This window comes from Ursus arctos, unplaced genomic scaffold (genome assembly GCF_023065955.2).
Source record: "Ursus arctos isolate Adak ecotype North America unplaced genomic scaffold, UrsArc2.0 scaffold_20, whole genome shotgun sequence".
Taxonomy (NCBI): Eukaryota; Metazoa; Chordata; class Mammalia; order Carnivora; family Ursidae; genus Ursus; species Ursus arctos.
In genome coordinates, this window is record NW_026622875.1 from 27,706,140 (window position 1) to 27,720,093 (window position 13,954).

General features: G+C 48.9%; 1 long non-coding RNA gene across 3 annotated transcripts in view; it reads right to left on the reverse strand.

Moving 5' to 3' along the window:
• Nucleotides 1–13,954, reverse strand: part of LOC113253957 (uncharacterized) — a 96,831-nt gene that overhangs the window by 43,483 nt on the left and 39,394 nt on the right. The window contains exon 5 of one of the 3 annotated variants that reach the window (XR_008960668.1): nucleotides 245–1,744. The exons of the other annotated variants lie outside the window; for them this stretch is intronic. This is a non-coding gene — a long non-coding RNA (uncharacterized LOC113253957). Of the gene's footprint in view, nucleotides 1–244; nucleotides 1,745–13,954 lie in introns of those variants that run through there. 3 annotated transcript variants of the gene reach the window in all.

Consider the following 13,954-nt stretch of genomic DNA (forward strand, 5'->3'; position numbering starts at 1 on the left):
ATCAGTGTTTCTTTAGAGCTTCCAGGGAACTAAAATATTCAGCCAGGATCAAGAACCAATGCTTTAAAGAGAGATCTCAGGCGTCCCAGGCTCATGAAACAAAATAAACAGAGCTCCTCCTGTGTGATTCATGGAGCCGCCTTCTCCCTAGAGGCCCTCCTTGCCTTCTAGTCTCTCAGATTGCTGCCCTTCTTCAAAACCCACCCCAACCCCCCCTTCCTGAGGCAAGTCCTCCCTGGCTGCGGCAGGTGCAGTGAGCATGTCCTCTGAGGTCCTGAGGTCCCCTGTCCCCTAGGACCTCTGTCGCTTAGCGTGCATGGCCATTGGTTGACCAGTATTTGCCTTGTTTACAAATGAGGTAACCTGTGCGTGGGGCAGGTGCTCTGTGGCAGGTTATGCTTCCTTGTGACCCACCAACCTATCACCTACCGCCACTCACTGCCTAGAGGAGCTGCTTAGTAAGTATTTTGGGGCTCATTTACATTCTATTGTAGTTCAACATTTCAGGCAATCTTGGTGAGAGAGTTGAAACAATGTCTGATACAAATTAGTGGTTTTAATGTTGATCAGTGATTGTGGTCACGCAGGTGAGTATTGTGGGCAGCAGCGGGTGGGAATGGCTGCAGGAAGAAAGGCCAAAAAAAATGCCTGTTAGGCTGTCTTCTAGGAATGTACGCATAAGGCTGTAACCAGCCCTCACGTGGCCCCGTATCTGCACCAAGCATCTTCAAAGCCACGGCTTCCATAGGGTGCTGGGCAGGCATGGGGTGCTTTCTAATGAAGAGTCCTTGGAATATTTATTGCAGTTTCTTAAGGAAACTTGAAGAACTGAACCCACCCTTTTAATTTCCTCTCTACCTACCCCCCTCCCTGCCCCGTACATCACATCTGAGGAGCTGATATGCCATCTAGGACTTGAGGAGTAGAGAGAAATGGGAAGGGTGTTCCAGGCAGAGACACTAGCAGAGGGCTCAGTGCTCACTGGGTTCTCAGGATGGCCAGTGATGCTGTGAGTGTGGAAGGAAGAGAGTGAAGGATGGGGGTGGATAAAAAGAGGCTGAAAAGGAAGACCAGAGCCAGTGTAGGCGGGGTCTTGAATCACAGGCTGGGGGTGGACTCCAGGATTCACCATCCAAAGCATAAGACCAAGAGGTGGTATGGTGGGGGTCCCTCTGGTAACACATAAGGGTAGACATGAGTCAGGGCAGGACAGCAGATGTGGGCAAGGGCGGCACAATCAGGACCCCCTGTGGCTGCCAGGTAAGATCTTTCTGAGCCCCATGCCTTCAGGTGTGTTCTCAGGCCTGGGGCCAGCACTGGAGGTGCTCCCACATACCTTACCCAAGAGACCCTTCCAGAGGTCCCAGCCTGCCTGGCCAGTCACCTCCAGACTCAGACCGTCCACTCCACACAGCTCCTCCAGCCTCTGAGCTGAGATCAGAATTCCCCCAGATGTTGGCAGGGCCACCCTCAGCTGCCTTCACTCTCAGGCCAACATTTCTACTTATGTCCAAGACCAAGGACATTTATAGTCACCACCACATAGAAAACAAAGAAGCAAGTCTTTAGTTAGATTCAAACAATATGAAATCTATTTTAGTGACTATTTAAAACAGAGGAATGGCTCCTTAAAGTCAATTTTTACCAAAAGATTTTTGGAGTCTGGGCTGCTTGCATTTTCCAGGAAGCTGGTGCTGAGATGGAGTTAGGAATTCAAGTTACTTATGGGGGGAAGAGGTAAACCCTGCGAAAGAAGAGGGAAAAAACAGGGTTGGAGCCTACAGACTGCAATGAGGCCGGACATCTCTGCCAGTCCACCAGGGACTGCTAGAGGAGTCTGGTCATGGGTGGAAATGTAGAAACTGCTGAGCCCTTTGCTCAGTCACTGGCCAAGGCCACCCCAAGAAGAGCATAAATTTGGTCTGAAAGCTAAGTGGACCCTGCAGGAGCCCACAGCTGTAGGCTGCCAGTTGACCATGGCTTTGCTGCTGGGCAGTCCTTGCTTGGAGAGAAATCTTCCTGTCTGTCATGGAGCCTGTCCTCTCCCCGCCTCCAGTCTGAATGGGCCACACCTGGTGTGTGTGAACCCTTTGCCGCATGTCCCCTTCACTCTCTCCATCACCTTCCTTCCCTCCTGCCTCACTGGAAAAAGGGCACCTCTCTCCAAGGATCCTGTCTGTCTTCTCCCTCCCTGTACTTCCCAACATGGAAGCCCTTCCCTTCATTTATCTCCTCACAGTATTCTGCCCAAAACTCTCCGCTACCTGGGAAAAGATCTGTATAACTTGAATCACCAAGACTCATCCTCCTAAGAGAGAAAAAGCTCAACATAAGTCACAGATGTAACCAAACAGAAAAATGAGCAAAAGATATGAATGGATGGCTTATGGAACAGGAAATACAAGTGGCCCTTAGATGCAGAGACGCTAAACCTGACTCACTGTAAAAGAAATTCAAGTGAAGACTACACAGAGATACCATTTTTCACCTATCAGATTGGCAAATATTAAAAAGTTTGATTCAGCACAGTGTTGGCAGGGAAACAAGCACACTCACAGGTGGGAATGTGAATTTGGTAAAGCTGGACGGAAGGCAACTTAGCGATAGCCCTTTCAGTTACAAATTCCCGTGACCTTCAAAAGGCAGTGAAATGGAATGGCTCAGAGAACAGACTGGAGCGAAAACATGCTGTGGTTCAAACGCCAGCTGTCCAGGTCACCTGACTGCTTCCTGCCTCAGTTTTTCTCATGGAATGATAGTAGTACCAACCTCTGGAAATTCTTTTGAGGATTCAAATACATTAATTATTGTGACGCACTTACCGCAGTTCCCAGCTCTTAGTAAATACCATGCAAATGTTAACTATCATTATTATTAGTTGACCCAGCAATGTCACTGCTAGGAATGTATCCTACAGATACACTTGCACATGTGCTAAGTGAGCGTACCCTGTTATTCATTGCAGCACTGATGCGACTGGGGAAAACTGGAAATAGTCCAACTATCCATAAACAGGCTAAATTAATTATGTTGCATATGTGTAATGCAATACTAGGTGGATGCAAAACAATAGCAAAGAAGTTCTGTAGAACTGATCCAGTGGGTACAGAATACTACCGTAAGTTTTTAAATAAGGAATGGTATAAACACAAGCCCACATTGCCTTACCACAATTAGGAAATTCTCTATTTTCAATTTTCTTTTCAATTATGAAAATCTCTAAAAAAAAAAAAAGAAAAGAAAAACAGAAGTGGTTTTTAAAAAAATAAATTTGGCACAAACACATTTGGTAGCAAAACCTGAACTGAACTGAAGTCACTTAAGGCTGATTATGGCTTTATTTAACCTACTTGGTGTAGAAATATTAGCATGTTTTATTACAGACTCTGTTGGGGTTTGACACACACTACCTTTGTATACTCCTTGACTTCTGAATTCCCAAAAACACCTGCCCCAAAGGGTTCCAGATAAGGAAGTATGGACCTTTATTCACCTTTTCTTTTTCATTAAAATATCTCTTGATGCACAAGAAACTAGTGCCAGTTGCATCTAATAAAAGGAGCTGCCTGGCTGTGCAACAGGAACGTGAGGGGCAATTTTACTGTATTTGAATCCAAGAATTTAAAGGGTCTGTGGACATCTTACTTATTCAACAAATAAATCAATACCACGAAGACCTCCTCAGCCCAGGCCACCAGGTCATCTTAAAGCCTGAACACCCTCTTACTGGCATCTCTGTGGCAGGCTGCCTGGGAAACAGGACTGGAGGGTGGGGGCAGGTGGGACCAGAGCCTCCTTTCTGACTCACCACGCTGCCCCGGGTGCGGTGGCAAGGTCTCCTCCCTACAAAAGTAGAGATAATGAGAGTGACTCAATGGCGGGCACTCCGATGGGCCGATTGGCGGGGAAGCCATGTCCTCTGGCCGGCATCTTCCTGCACGCCTTTCCTTCTGGAAGGGCAGGAGCCACCCTCCAGACTCCTCCTCTGTACCACTCCCAGCAGAGACCCCATGCCAGGGCATCCCCGTGGATGAGGGTCAGGGTGGAACGCAGGGTGCATGAAACATCAATCCCACAGAGGATGCACAAGAAGTTCTCCCAGCAACCCTATTTTCAAGGGTGAAAATTCAGAACAAGCCCCATGTCAGTGTGATAGGGGGATAGTTAAATAAGTCCAGGGAGTGGATAGACCTGAATGTGCTGGTACAGAATAATGCCATAACCTAGTGTTGAGTGAAGAAAGCAAATTGCAGAATAATATATATATATTATATCATAATATATATAATTAATAAATTATAACACATATGTATGATGACACAAAATTACATATATAATCCAACAAGGACACTTAGCCAGCAGAAAGAGGGAGGAGAAACTAACAGATGAATGGTGTTCATGCATAATAAAAGAAGAAAAGTAGTGGCAGATGGGCAAGCTGAATGCCAAGTGCCAGTCTAGTGGGGCTGCCCAAAAGAAGCCTGCCTGTCACACCCAGGAGACTCAGGAATCAGGACACGGGTGCTGTGGAAGGAGTTAGAGTGGAAAGCAGGAGCAATTACACCCTGCCTCCCTCCCCAGCTGGGCAGCAGCCTAGCTCATCTCCGTCATCCAGAGGAGATTGTCAAGAAGTTAAACCCAAGGGATGCTGGATATAGGAGCAACAGGCACAACAGGGTGGGGAGGGGGACGACTCAGCACTGAAAACCAGGGATTGAGTGAGAGTCGACTTGTGAAGGGCAAACCTACCAACCCCTTTCCCCCACACCCCCAACCACTGCCAGCCAGTCACCCAATGACGCCTGTCCTACCCACATGGACCAGGGGGCCATACAGTCCTCAGAAGAAACTAGATGACTTCAGAGAAACAGACACCCCCCCCCCCCAAAACCAAGCACTGGGTCTTCCTACCACCCTGCAGTGAAGCACAACTCTACCTAAGCACACAGAGTTTCCAGTTAGACTTCCTTAGCACCCCTCTTGACTTATGAACAGATATGTCAGAATCACCCATTCTGGAGAAAACCCCCAACACAAAAGACAGAAACCACAACAAGGAAACAGAATAAAAGTCGACAATGGATAATGCACAGAGTAAAAGAAAACGTCAAGAACGACAATAATATCTTCAGAGAGGTGAGAAAATGGCTTCCATGAAACTAGATCAGAATTGTATCTTTTTTAAGGCAGAGGAGAAAAACTCTTAGAAATGAAACATGTGATTCCAAAATAAAAACGGACAAGACTTAATGGAAAGATTCGGTGGTGAGAAAAATCATCCAGAGAAAAGAATAAAAAGAGAAAGGACAGGAGCGAAAAGATGCAAAAACCAGGCGCTTAAACAGAAGGCCCTCTGCATGGAAAGCAAGCACAGAGGGGAGGAGCAGGAGGAAATGATATATAAAAATATCACAGGAAAATGGCCCTGGACCAAAGGACATCAGCTAAGTGCCTGTCAAGTAGCTAGAACAATAAAGGAGGAAAGACCCACGGCAAGACAAGTGGTGGTGAGATTCCAGAACTCCTGGCGTGAAGAAGGGGCTTAAAGGGCTCTGGCAGGAAGACAACAGGGCATGTATAGACCAGTGGGAATCAGGGCGGGGAAATCTGTGGAAGAGTGGGGCTGGGTCAGTGCAGGGCTGGGGGAGACTCGGGAATTCATTCTTCGGCTGTTTACTATTGAGATGCTTCTTCAGAGGTATAAGCAGTTGAATGTAAGAGTCTGGAATTTTAGGGGGGGTTAGTGCAAAGTTTTCTTCTTTTGTGTGTGTGTGTGTGTGTGTGTGTGTGTGTGTGTGTGTGTAGGAAGCCTCCCCAACCCCTTACCCATGTAACAACCTAGTGCATATCCTTCCATATACTTGTCTCCATGCCTATATATATATACACACACACGTATGCAAACAGATATACACATATACACACTTATATCTATATACAGACACACACACATATAAGCACACCCATATGTGTGACTACATAGCAGCACCAGAATGCAATTCTTGGACCTCTGTCTGTAGTGTTTGCACTGAGTCCAGGCTTCCCCAGACAGTGACTGAGCGGGGCAGGGACAGGAAGGCAGGCCTGTACCCAGGCCACAGGACTCCAAGAACCTGGGACTTGTGCTCAAGGACTCCCCATCCAGGGGCGCCTGGGTGGCTCAGTCGTTAAGCATCTTCAGCTCAGGGTGTGATCCCGGCTTTCTGGGATTGAGCCCCACATCAGGCTCCTCTGCTGGGAGCCTGCTTCTTCCTCTCCCACCCCCTGCTTGTGTTCCCTCTCTCACTGGCTGTCTGTCTCTCTGTCAAATAAATAAATAAAATCTTAAAAAAAAAAAGAAAGAAAGAAAAAGGACTCCCCATCCAAGTTGAAGAAACTTTTTTAAAACAGCGCTGTGGTTCTCGGCCTGACTCTCTCACAGCCTCCTCTAGCAAACTCCCCATTGTTTACTCATGGGAATTTTTCCCAATAAACCTCTTGCAAGTCGGATCCCATTCTGGTGACTGATTCTTGGAGGACCCAAACCAACAAAATATATATATATACACAAATAGGTTTTTAAATAGTCATTTTACCTATATATATTTTTCTTCATCTTGCTTTTCTTACTCATCAATAGCTAATGAAAATTTACCACTGATATATCTCTGGTTCTTTCTAATGGCTGTCTAATATTCCTAGAAATGGAAATATGCACTATAACTTATTCAGCGATTTGCTTATGAGTGGACATACACTTGGATTCCGAGTTTGGACACTGTGGACAATGCTGCAATAATTATCATTATCTTGTATAGATATCTGAGGACAGATGATAAAGAAAGGATTGGTGATCAAAATATACTCACACATAATTTATACAAGTTATGATATATAAAATTATTAACCTTATATAATAATTTTCATTGATGTTGCCAGATTGATTTTTTAAGGGCTATAAAAATGCACATTTCTATCACCAATGTTTGTGAATATCTCTTTCTCTGCAGGCCCATTAGCAATAAGTATTACCAATCCTTTCCATTGTTTTCAAGCGGACTTAACCATTTCACTACTAGTGATTCCTTGTGTTTTTTGGCTCTTTCGAATTGCTCTCCCATAAATTGCCAGTATTTCTATTGGGTCATTTATCTTTTTCTTGTCATTCTGTAGAAGTTCTTTGCACCCTCTGTACTGCTTTGTAAATACAGTTTCCACTTCTCTTTATCTGTCGTCTTTGTGTTATATTCTACCACAAAAAGTTTAAAATTTTAATCTAGTTAAATGTGCTCATCTTTTCTTTCATAGCATCTGGGTTTCCGGTTATTTGTCAGAGCTTCTCCCCCCCCCCAAGTCTTCATGATCCAAGAAGGCTGCTAGAGCTCTAGCCATCATCTGTATTACAGGCAGCAGGATGGAGAAGGGGACAAGAAGGGCACTCCACCTCCCTTTGAAAGAAACTTCCCAGAAATTTCCACATGCTGATTCCACTTACATGTCATTGGCCATGACTTAGTTACACAGCCATAGCTAGCTGCAAGGAAAATATTGTCAGGGCTGTCTTTGGGAAATGCAGTCTGCCACACCCACACTTAGAAAGAAGGGCACTCTTGCTTTGTGGCATTCAACAGACAAGCAGAGACCACACGCTGCTAAGGGTGGGCTGGAGCCTGGGAACCCACCTCTTAGCAGAGAAAAGGTCTCTCTCTTGGTCCCCACAGGCATGATGCTTAAGACGGTAGGCCTACTAAGTCACAGAGAGAGCACTGAGGAGGGTCTCAGTTCTGAGGCTTGCGTGAGCATCATCCCAGAGTGGCCACAGCTTCCAGAGGCAGCAACTCCGCCTGGAACACTCTATTCTCAGTGCCTTCCCCAGGGGACGGGCAACAGGTTTGTGGCTGGGTGGGGAATAGCTAAGCCTACTGGCATGCAAGGCCAATGGCTTCTGAACTCTGGGAAATACCACTAGGCACTTCCAGGCAGATGGGGGCTTTAGAGAATTGCTTATGATTCATGCCAGTCTGCCTGGGGCAGGGCGGGGGGAGGTCAGAGAGAAAAACATAATATTGGAAATGCTTTCTCATTCCTTCACTCAGTCACTCACAAGGCCACTTGTCATTTGCTAAGGGCCCAGACAGGGGCCAGTCACATCTACCCAGATATTTCTTGCGCGTTTTCTTCCTATTTTTCTGCTCTGTAGAAAGAGAAAATCACCCACGGAAGAGGTAGGTCAATGGACAGCAGCTGGCCACAAAAAATAGAGAGTGAGAAGTTCAGCCTGGAAGGAGCTGAGAAGCAAGATGCCAGCATGCCATGCTCAGGGTGAGGAGGATTCTAGCACACAGACTGCAGGCAAAAGCTGGTTCCATCTTGCCCCAAATGGGTCCTCTTCTCGGAGTCCCCTCACCTCACTAGGCTTTGCCTTTCTCATCTATAAAGTAGGAGGGGTAGTCCTGGGCCTTCCCCCTCGCCAGCCTTGAGAAGGGGTTGATCCAGGCAGTCCTTCAGTCTCTCACAAGTCAGAAAGCCCGTGATTAGCTATGCTGTTCAGACTAGCATGCTGTGCTATAATTCTCTTGGTTTTTTTTTTAAATGTCTTTAAGAAAAGTATACAGTACTATAGATTCACTGTTAAAATAACCAGGAAACACAGACAAAAAGTAGGCCATAAAAGAGAGAAAAGAGCCATTCACGTCTCAGGTTATGCTCTTACGACTTCCAAAATCTGAACATATTTTTAATAGGACCATAGTTTATATATGGTTCTGTAATCGCCTGTTTTTCACTAAACAATATATGCCATGAGCTTCTTTCTATGCCAATAAGCTAGCCTCCATGACACGTTTTCATGCTTGTCTGACAGTCTGTCGATGCTGTATTCAATTCCGAACACAGGATCCGTATAGCACTGATGTTTGCTTTCCCTCTGACCCAACAGGCCTAGTGCAGAACTGTGACGGATCCTCTCTTTATTTAAAATGTCACTCTTTTGTTCACCATGGACTGATTTTATCTGTTAAAATACCATGTCTCTTGACTCTGGTGGGTTTTGGCACCCGTTATGTTCTGCACCCAAGGCAAGAACCTCACTGGCTTCCCCCTAGTCCCAGTCCTATGTCACATGATGAGCAGTCCATACTTTGTATCCCTAATTGTTGGGATCCTAAGATTGTTCTGATGCTTTCAGTTTATTTGTCTGTATCTGCAGCATCCAGCCCAGTGCCTGACACCTGATAGGCACTCAGTCTGTATTTGTTGATGAGTGAATGCACGAATGAACTGGTGGAGGAAGGAAACACCACAATGATCATTCTTGTGGGGAAGGCCAAGAGAGGAGTGTGAGAGGTACAAGCCCTGATGAAAAGGAAAGCACACGTGTCCACCACACAGAGGCCAGGAGAGGAGGTGGACCAAGTCACGTGGGTGTGGGACAGCCATGTGGTGGGCCAGGGAGTTCTCTCAGTGAATGCACTGCACAGGCCCACCTAGAGCCCCCTTTGGAGGTCCCCACCATTTCCCAATGGAGCCATCACTACTCTGGCCTGGCCCTGGCCCAGACAGCTGGAACCAAAACACTGCCACGTCCCCACTGTGGGACTAGCACATGGTCACGCAGAGGCACCCACACCCAGCCCCAAGAGCCTCCTTCACACGGGCTGACTCAGGAGCTCACTTGGACACTGGGCTGCAAGCCCACTGGCTGGGCCACTTCTCTTGGGGCACCAGGACTGTGCTCCAGTGTAGAGCTGCCTCTCCACAGCAACGGCAATAAGGGATTTTCCCAGCCCTAAACCAATGCACGGAACTCTAAAATAACAAAGCCTGAATCCAAGAGAGGAAATTCTAAGAACATGAAATAAGTCAGAGCAGCAGAGGTGGTTATTTATTTTCCATGGTCTGCCTGGTTCTCTGCCTCCCTGCCCCCACCCCAAAGGCTGGGGAAGAGGTCCGGATTCAGATGTCAGCATCACAAAGCTAAAGGAAACCCATCTTCCTGTGTTTGCCAAGGAACAATGCTGGAGAGGCCATTCCAAGGCCTGCACTTTTCCTCTGTACAGAAGAATTTAGGTCCCAGGGCAATCCTGGGAGGGGGGCCTGATAAGGAATTTCTGCAAGTAAACATTCCTGTTCTATCACTCAGGGATGTTTGGGACATATAGGCTATGATCCCGTGCAGCCTCCCATGTGCACGCAGATCCGCCCTGACCCACCCCAGGTAAAGATCTAGCAGTGGATTTGGAGCCCTGGGCCACCCTGCAGCCGAGGAACTGAGAGTCAGGTCTCATCCGCCTCATCAGTTTCTATCTCCCAATGCTGCTTTCTGTCCTCCCCCTTCAGCTCCTATCAGGCTTTATCACTCCTTCCCTGGACTACTGTCCAAGCCCAGCCTTCCTGATCCTGACCCTTCTTGCTTTGTTCATCCTATCTTCAGCCAAGGGTCACCTTTCCACACTGCACCTCCCGGGGTGGTCCTTCTCCGCTCCAACCCTCCACACCTACAGCACCAGGTTCCCCAGATATATTCTGGGGCCTTCATCATGGCCAGTCACACCTGTCTTCTCTCCTGCATGCTCCCCCTCCTCAATCGGGGAAGGACAAGAAAACAGGAAGTTCCCTGACCAGACCTATATCGTCCACCCATTGGTCAGGCACCTCCACAGAGATGAAGGGCTGGAGGACTGCTGCCCTTTTCGAGGCAGAAATGTTTGCCTTAAAGGGAACAGAAGGAGTCAGTAAATCAACTAAGGTGTTGAAAGACCAGCCAATGTTTATTGAGCACCTACTAGGTACTAGGCTTCGTGCCAGGTGCTTTAGGGGCCTTATCTCTGTCTCCATGATACTCCAAGGCAGCATGCCGCGTCCCAATTCTCTTTACACTCCTCACAGGCAAACTACTGGGCCTCCTGCAGAATGGGGCTCCATAAACCAACAAATATTCTGAAAACTGAGGTGGACACTCTGATCCTTGGTGTGACTCAGCTAGCCATCTGGCAGGCACTTTCAGGGAAGGCAAGCCCAGACTCTGCTGGGGAGCCACTTTGTTCCCTTGGTCTCCGCATACAAGATTCCCTGTGTCTAGAACACCCTTCACCCTCTTTGGGTCTAACTCCTATTGGACTTTCAGGTCCTTTTGCAGCTTCCCCTGGGAAGACCTCCTGGATCTCCACCCCAATCTGGGTTATTCCTGTGTTCCCTTCGGTGTTTCAGCAACTATCTCCAGGATCAGAATGTCAGCTCCTCAAGGTCAGGACATGCCTAATTCACCTCTGTGTCCACAGAATTTAGCTCAGGGACAAGCACAGAGCAGAGGCTCACTAAATATTTGTTGAATGAACGAAATGCTTACTCTTGGGTATTCAGTCATTGCCAGATTGGATCGCCTTTTTCCTTGCTCTCTCCAGGCCTTGCCATCGGCAATATGCCCTAAAGACATCCTAGAGTCTGAATTCTGGGCACCTTAAGGCTGGTGGCAGAGAGGGTCGGTCCCGTCTTCTTCTCGGTGCCTCAGTAAAAGGCTTGTGGTTTTCCTCCTTTCCTAAATCTCACTTGGTCTCAAAGTACCCCTGCCCAGGGCCTGGAGCTGAGTCCGCTCTGGCCTGACAGCCCTCAGGGCCCTGTCCTCCACCCGGACGTGCTGCTGGTTCAGTGCGGTGGCAGAGAGGGGGCCTCTCCCCAGGAGCCGCTGCTTGGCGTTCTCGCCGGGAGGGGACCGAACTTGTGCGTTCAGGGCGCGTAGTGAACACGCTGTTCACATTCCAGCGCCGGCCGGAATGCGGACAGGGGACGAGCCAAAGGCCGCATTCCTCCGGCCGCTATGGGAGCGCCGCCAGGGCTCCCGCCCCACCCCGCCCGCCCCCGGTCCCGCCTCCAGGCCCCGCCTCCGGGCCCCGCCCGTCGGCACGCGTGGCCCCAGCCCGTGCGAGCGCCCACTGGCGGCGGGGCAGCCGGAGGCGAGCAGGCGTCCCGACCCTCCACTCCCCGCCGCCTGTTCCGGCGCTCCGCACTTCTTCCCCCGCTCTCCAGCGGCACGCAGCCGGACTTAATGGGTCTGAGAATGCCCTCCTTTCTCTTCCCTGGGAAGCTTCCACCTTCCGGGCACTATATTACGACTCCAGGGCGCCTTTTGTTGCTTGCATTTCAGCAACCTCCCTACTCCACTATGGTTTTGGGGTTTTACTTGTTGCCAGTCAAATCGGGTGAAAACCAGTGGCTCTCCAGGGCCCTAATAGCAAAATCCCAACTCCAAGGCTACTTCCTCTCCTGGCTTCCCACCCTATACCCAGGTTGCTGGCCTTGACCTTCTCCAGTGTTCTGGCACCTCTGCAGGAACCCTCCACCCTTTCGTGTCATGTCCTACTCACAGACACCTTGGGGCCAGAGACCTAGATAAAGGAGCTGCAGGCCTCATCCTGGGCCAGTCACCCAGGGCCCACACAGTGACTTTCCCTGCAGCTCCTAGGAGGGCTTAGGGGAAGCAAGTGCAGCCCGTCCCTAGTCCCTGTGGCTTTAGGTGGACACTGTGAAAATTGGACCAAGCAGGTCTGTAGGTCTGCACACTGGCCCCCACTGGAGAAAAGCAGCATTGTCCCTTAGCGGGGGTCACTGCTACTGATGGCAGTTGAAGCCCAAGAAAACTGAAAGCCCCCAGAGGTGATGGTTTCCAGCATGGTGTAGAAACCACTCACATCACAGCATTCACACAACTGCACCAACATAAACACCACTGACACGAGTAACTAAAGAAGTGCTTTAACCCAAGACCAGGGCTGGGCTGTACCGTCTAAGTCACTTCCACCCTCCAGGCACTCGAAGGACAGGAGTGTGTACTGTTTACTTACTTCTGCAGAGGGGACAGGCAGCTAGCTCCCCAGATACCTGCTGACTGGGAATGTTGGACAGTGCTGGGAAGGCATGGGTTTTCACCCATTTTCTCAGTTTGTTGACATGTATCTTTCCTAGTGGGAAAGAAGTTGCAATCTGACATTGTTTGCCTACAGAAATTTGCATGTTTATCATCCCTCCACCAGTTAGGGACTCACCCTGATGTTCAATTGACACCTGGGAAGGCAGCAATGAAGCAAGGCATGCCTGGAACTTTCATTGCTCACCATCAGGGAGGGTTGTGAATGTTGCCAGGAAAGGTGGGAAAGCAGAAGCCAAACTCTCATTGGTCTCAGCTGCAGGAAAGGGTGGGGAGTCAGGAGAGCTGGACTGGTGGCCAGGTTTGAGAGCTAGCCAACCTTGCTCGGTTGGTTTCTCAGACTTTAAGAAGAGGAAAAGAGAGCCGTACCTTCCTACCTGGCAGGGTACTCAAGCTAGCTGCAAGAGAAGCCCCCAGTGATGAGCATATTCATTTTAGAGACAGTTACTGAACCCAGGCCCTAGCCTCCCCGAGACACTGCCCACTGGGGGAGGCAGACGCCCAACCTGGCCTATGTAATGCCGTGTGATAAGCAACAAGATAGAGACAGGGCCAGGGTGCTGTGAGAGGACTGGGAGGGGTGCCGGGCCAGGCTGGGGCAGAGTGTGGGCATGATGGGTCTTCTGGAAGGGGCCATTCTCCGGTGAAGTCCTGAAAGAGCGGGGACTGGCCAGAGGATGTGGGGGCAGGGGGAAGGCTCTACTGGAAGAGGGAGCTCTAACTATTGCCTCTACTCCAGAGTCCTCTTTAGTATTCTGAGATCAACATGCCATTGTGCTGACTTTTTGCTAAAAAAAATCTCCATGGATTGTGCTAGATTGCGGTTAGATTGGTTTGCCTTTAAGCCTTGAGTTCTGAGGTCACTTGGTAAAGATGAGTGGGGTTATAATTTCCACTGGGCCCAAGCAGGGAGCTGGTCTCAGGGATGAATTTGCTTCAGAAACGTACCCCCTTTCCATGGAGCTGTTGTAGGCCAAGGCCCTCTTCACTGATGTGTGGACTATCATCTCACCCCCCACAACCTATGTATCCAGCATGTGTGGCAGCTCTGGG